Source organism: Poromitra crassiceps, assembly GCF_964638095.1.
Source record: "Poromitra crassiceps genome assembly, chromosome: 30".
NCBI lineage: Eukaryota > Metazoa > Chordata > Actinopteri > Beryciformes > Melamphaidae > Poromitra > Poromitra crassiceps.
Window position 1 is genome coordinate 15,304,393 of NC_139652.1, and position 6,282 is coordinate 15,310,674.

At 45.5% G+C, this 6,282-nt stretch overlaps 1 pseudogene across 1 annotated transcript; it reads left to right on the forward strand.

The window, feature by feature from the left end:
- The first annotated feature begins 4,028 nt into the window (after positions 1–4,028).
- LOC310800494 (ras-related protein Rab-13 pseudogene) lies at positions 4,029–5,363 on the forward strand (annotated as a pseudogene). Its single transcript has one exon. The product of its transcript is annotated as a ras-related protein Rab-13 pseudogene (transcript).
- The last annotated feature ends 919 nt before the right edge of the window (positions 5,364–6,282 follow it).

The window sequence follows — 6,282 nt, forward strand, 5'->3', positions numbered from 1 at the left end:
GCGCAGGGTTACGTTGCGACCTAACCCGGCTTACCAACCCAAGAATATTAATGCCAGCTATAGGTCTATGGTCATAGACTTATCAGCATTCTGTCCCCCGCCGTTCAGTTCGGGTGAGGAGAGACACTTGCACATGCTGTGCCCCGTAAGGGCGATCTCGGCCTATGTAGCCAGGACGCGTTCATTACGCGTTACAGACCAGTTGTTGGTCTGCTTTGGGCAAAAAGCCCAGGGTGGGGCCCTTTCCAAGGATCGCTTATCACACTGGATAGTGGAGGCGATCGCGTTGGCTTACTCTGCCGTGGGCAAGGTTCCCCCGGAGGGTATCAGGGCGCATTCTACGCGAGGTGTTGCGGCATCCTCTGCGTTGTTGCGTGGTGTTTCGGTGGAGGACATGTGTGCCGCGGCCTCATGGTCCTCTCATCACACTTTTGTCAGGTACTACAGTCTCGACGTGTCCGGTTCGCAATTCGCGCACGCGGTACTGTCGGTGGCAAGAAAGTAGTATCGTTGCCACTCTAATATGTCAGACGGTCAGGCATGAACGTTGCCATATGGCCGTGGTTCACCGGTTCCTTTCGGGTCGCCCTGTGGGGTGCTCCCGGCAGCAAGGTCGGTTGAATTAAGGCACTAGTGAGAGCTTGAGTTTGAAACGAAGTAAAACATTAAGGTTGTGCTACAACCCAGGTTTTACGAGTGAGAACGAGAGCTCTCACTACCCAGCCTTGCTGCGTCGATGCGTCACGGGGTGCGTCGGATCCCAGCTGGCTGGAAGAAATGAGTGGCGGACCCTGGGGCTGACAGGACGTGACGTAGTCACGTGGGTGAGGTGGGTGGCCATGTCAGCCCCAGGGGGGCACCACGCCACCTAAAGGTGGGTGGTCAGGTTTTAATGAAAAATAATTTTGGAGCAAAATTACAGTCTTCCATAGTGCTGCTACGCAGCGTTGTAGGCACTAGTGAGAGCTCTCGTGCTCACTCGTAAAACCTGGGTTGTAGCACAACCCTAATGTTATCCTGTGTCCATATAGTGCTGGCTTTCAAGAGTTACTAAGAATATGCTCTCAATATGGCTCTGATTTCGATATTAAATTTAATGGGAAAAAGAGTAATGTCATGATAGTCAGAAGCAAGGAAGATAATAAATTGTCATTCCCTGCCTTCTCTCTCTCTGGTACTGTCCTTAAATCATGTGGAGAGGTTAAATACTTAGGACACTATCTGACCGATGACCTGTCTGATGATAGGGACATTCAACGACAATACAGAATGATGTACGCTCAGGCTAATATGTTGATACGTAAATTTAGTATGTGCTCATCGTCTGTGAAGATTACTCTGTTTGATGGCATGAGGCTGCTGCTGAAAGTGCCAAGAAGGAGCAGTGCAAGCCAAATGTTTGTAAGTATTGGTGTTTGGACATGCCCTGCTGTACTCAGGAACTTCATGTACAGTTTTATGTGCAGGATCTCTGAGTCACCAAATAGCATTATCTCAGCACTTGTAAACCCTACCATGAGTATGGTTAGGTTCACCTCAAGGCTTTGGAACCACTGGTGCTTTTAGCCTATATGCAAATATTGGAACTATATAAATTTGTATCTGTCTGTATTTTATTATGTTTTGTATTCTGTATATTTTTTATTGTGATGTACTATGGACCGCCTCTGTGTCTGGAATAAAGTGTTGATTGATTGATTGATTGTTATTTTGATAAATGTACAAGCTAACTTTCAATCAATGGTAACATGCATATTGAATGTACAGCAGTTAATTACAGTTAATATACTTACCTGTAGTACTTGTTTCTTCTTACTGGTGATTGAAATAATACTTATCTTGGTTAAAAAGTACAGTAGCGGAGCATTCTGTTAAAAACATGTCCTAATTAAGCTAATTATGTACTTACCATTTTATTTACCTGTAGGTTATCTTAGTACCTGAAACGGAATAATACCCTTTTATTTATAGCTTTGTTACTCACCTGTTTACTTTACCTGTAATGCCCAACGTCTTTACTTATATGATTATCTTACCTGTACAGTACATGACCTTATGCCGTATTGCGTATTGTGCTTGTATTTTCAGTTTGACACTTTGCCATATAAAAGCCTGCCAACTACAACACTCGACTGTTCCTTGGAGGAAATAATATGGTTAAGAGTTTAGCTGTCTGTTAATCTCAACATAGGCTCACAGACAGCACGCTGAGGGAGAACAGAACACCCTTTTTTTACATGGAATCTGTGGAGTGGTTAAAGATGGGTTTTAATGACTTCAACCAAAGTGTATGTAATATACCATCATCAACTAGTTAACAATGACACTTCCATCTGCCATATGTCAAGCTAGAAAGATGTCTGCTTGACATGTTTAATGTTCTGCAGCAATAGCTTTTCTAGCGTTATGTTGTTTTTGAATGAGGTTAATGTAAGTTTTTAAGTTATCCTTTATTTATCCCCATGGGGAAATTCATCCTCTGCATTTGACCCATCCTCTACTAGGAACCTTCCTAGAACTAGGAGCAGTGGGCAGCCGCAGTGGGCAGCCGCTGTGCAGCGCCCGGACCACCAACTCCATTTCTTAGTGGGCACTAGGGGGAAAAAAAGTTCCAGACCCCTCAATGATGCCAAAAGAACCATCTGAATCATGTGAAAACCAACTGGATTTCCTCTCCAATATCCATCCTGTTAAATCGTATTGCCCCATAATGGCTGAACAAAATCACAAATCATGTGACAAAATAAGATTTTAGCCCTGTTTCCCACAGCCCCACCTTCCCCCATCACCCTGGGTCCCACAGCCCCACCTTCCCCCATCACCCTGGGTCCCACAGCCCCACCTCCCCCCATCACCCTGGTTCCCACAGCCCCACCTTCCCCCATCACCCTGGGTCCCACAGCCCCACCTTCCCCCATCACCCTGGGCCCCACAGCCCCTCCTTCCCCCATCACCCTGGGCCCCACAGCCCCTCCTTCCCCCATCACCCTGGGTCCCACAGCCCCACCTTCCCCCATCACCCTGGTTCCCACAGCCCCACCTTCCCCCATCACCCTGGGCCCCACAGCCCCTCCTTCCCCCATCACCCTGGGTATCACAGCCCCACCTTCCCCCATCACCCTGGTTCCCACAGCCCCACCTTCCCCCATCACCCTGGGTCCCACAGCCCCACCTTCCCCCATCACCCTGGGTCCCACAGCCCCACCTTCCCCCATCACCCTGGGTCCCACAGCCCCACCTTCCCCCATCACCCTGGGCCCCACAGCCCCTCCTTCCCCCATCACCCTGGGTATCACAGCCCCACCTTCCCCCATCACCCTGGGTCCCACAGCCCCACCTTCCCCCATCACCCTGGGCCCCACAGCCCCACATCAATGTGACGTCACTGATGATGACACCATGTCATCAGTGAGCGACGGACATTATCCTACATACCTATTTATCCTACCCCCCTGGCCCCCATCATTATGTAACTTTAGGACTTTATAATCTATTTAGCACTTTATAATTTTGATTGTTTTGTCTTCTCATGTGACCGCTGTGCTGCATACGTTACTTGCACTAAGTCAAATTCCTCATTTGTAATCTTTGATTACTTACTGTGGCTATTAAAGTGAATCTTATAGGGTCTAAAAATTCTTCTGACATATAAACTTTGGGTGTACTAAAACTGCAGTCCTTATGGGCAGAGCCAAATATGATTTCAAGACAAACGTCACCATCAAGTGGCAGAATCTTGCCAATGCACAACAAAGCTCACTGATAAAACCCCATTGACTTGACTTGACTTTTCCACATAAGATCCAGGGCCCCCAGGAACAGCACCTAACTGTGAAGCAATTTGAACATGGTGGCCAAGTTCGGTATTGCAAGTCACGTGACGCCATGCAGCCCAAAAAGGGAACATCCAGTTACATCATCGATGGGGAAAGCAATAGATATTTATATCTATGGGGAAAGCGGTCAGATCCAGGAAGTCTGGGACTTCCGCCTTCCGACTACACACATTCTGAATGCACCGAGAAGATCCATTCGGTACATGGAGCAGCAAACTGTTCTTTACAAAGTCTATTTCATTTTAATGACACGTTGAAGAGAAGTTACAGTCGAGATTAAAACACAACGTTAAAAGGATCTTTCTGAAAGAGACAATCCAAACCCCTGGCTGTGTTTGGACTTTAAAGAATAGCTCCAGCTATGGCGAAAAAGTATGATTTCCTTTTCAAATTGTTGCTTATCGGGGACAGCGGAGTGGGCAAATCAGACCTGATCATCCGTTTTGCTGAGGACAACACATCAACCATCGGCATCGACTTTAAAGTCAAAACCATCGACATCGATGGAAAGAAAGTTAAACTACAACTCTGGGACACGGCAGGGAAGGAGCGCTTCAAGACCATCACCACAGCCTACTACAGAGGAGCCATGGGCATCATCCTGGTGTACGACATCACAGACGACAAGTCTTTTGAAAACATCCAGGACTGGATGAAGGACATCAAAGAGAACGCATCAGCTGGCGTCAGTCGGATGTTGCTCGGTAATAAGTGTGACATTGAGGCAAAGAGGAAAGTTTCCAAGGAGACAGGAGAGAAGCTGGCAAAGGATCACGGCATCCGCTTCTTTGAGACCAGTGCAGAGTCCAGCATCAACGTCGACGAGTCTTTTATGGCTTTGGCACGAGACATACTACAGAAGTCCAGCGAGAAACCAGCCCCCACAGGTCGAGAGGTGAACATCACCAGCAGCACAGAGAAGAAATCCTCCGAATCATGTGTTCTTCTCTAGATCTGCAGCTGGCTAGCACAAATAATGAGGAGCTGTCGAAACTTAAGAACACATCAGTATTACTGGGGGGGAGGAGGAGAAATTCCTGAGTCCTCTGTCTCCATCTGCTGGGCTCAAATATCAAATAGATTCAGGTGCCAAAAGTAGGTTTTTTATGCCAAATGGTCAGTATCCCATTTGCCAGTGTTTTCTGCTCTTAGCACTCCAAAAACTATTGTGGTAGAAAAAGAACTCTCCTTTGATTGCTATGAAACATCACTGTGGTGAGCATGATAATGTGGTGATGTCACTAGGCCACTGACAGCATTGCATCAATCATCCCCAGAATGGCATCGAACATTGTTTCCTGTAATTCTCTGGCTCATTATCAATATCAGTACTGTGCAGTGCCTGATGTCATTATCAACCCCAGAGGAGTACTGTGCACTGCCTGATGTCAACACCAACACAGCTGTTTTTGTTTTCTTGTTTTTAATCTTTAGACTGGATAGTACCGAGCAACATACAAAAATCACGCCACAGCTGTATCCACCCATTCCAATCATCTCTTTTTGATGCCAGTGGGTGTGAGCAGGTAGCAGTTTTCAAATAGCACAGAGGCAGAGGAGTAGTCTGATGTAAACACTTTTGACTCACATATCTGGGTGTCATTCTTTAACCCACAAGTTTTGTCACTTTTATTAAACTCAAATTCAAGTTTGTCATGTTTGTGTATCACAGGAGATATTTTACAACACGTTTATTCCGTGGGCATCTCCTATAGATCCTGCTATGCCTCAGAGTTGGAAGAAAATGAGAATGTGATTGCTGTTATTGTTATGATTATTAAGAACAAGGTCAGGTGTCATTAACTTACATTTTAGTTTTTTTTTAAACAATGGTTCCATGGGTGTGTTTTTTTCCCTCCACATTGTTATTTTCACCCTTAATTTCCAGTGAGATAAGACAAATATCCATGCCAATAATTCATAAGATGTCTTTCACTAGCAATGCACTTCCACATTTGACAGTTCCCTGTTTCAAATCAATTGATTGAGTATTATATTACATCACATCATCAACAATGCAGGAAAGTAGACTAACCATTCCCGCAGCGCCATATGAGACACAGGAAGCGCATTTTGTTCCCCCACATGTTTTCAGTGACAATATCTGATGTTTGTCAAAGACATGAGTATGACGCTTTTAAATGTAGAGAAAAATAACAGTTACACAACAGTTTGTGCAACAGTTAATGCTTATTTGGTACAGAAATCATGAGAAATGCATGACTACAGGCCATCTCATATTGCATTAAGCAGAATCTATGAGACAGATGCCTACAAATATGGAACATATAGCAGGAAATCTCTTGTTCACATCCCATGAGAAACTAAAAGCACAGCAATAGTGACTGAAGCTATAGTTGATACTCTAGCCTGCAGGTTGTGTGGTAGGCTTACTGATGCAAACTAAGCACCTTTAGTGACTGAGGCTATAGTTGATAGATAGGCT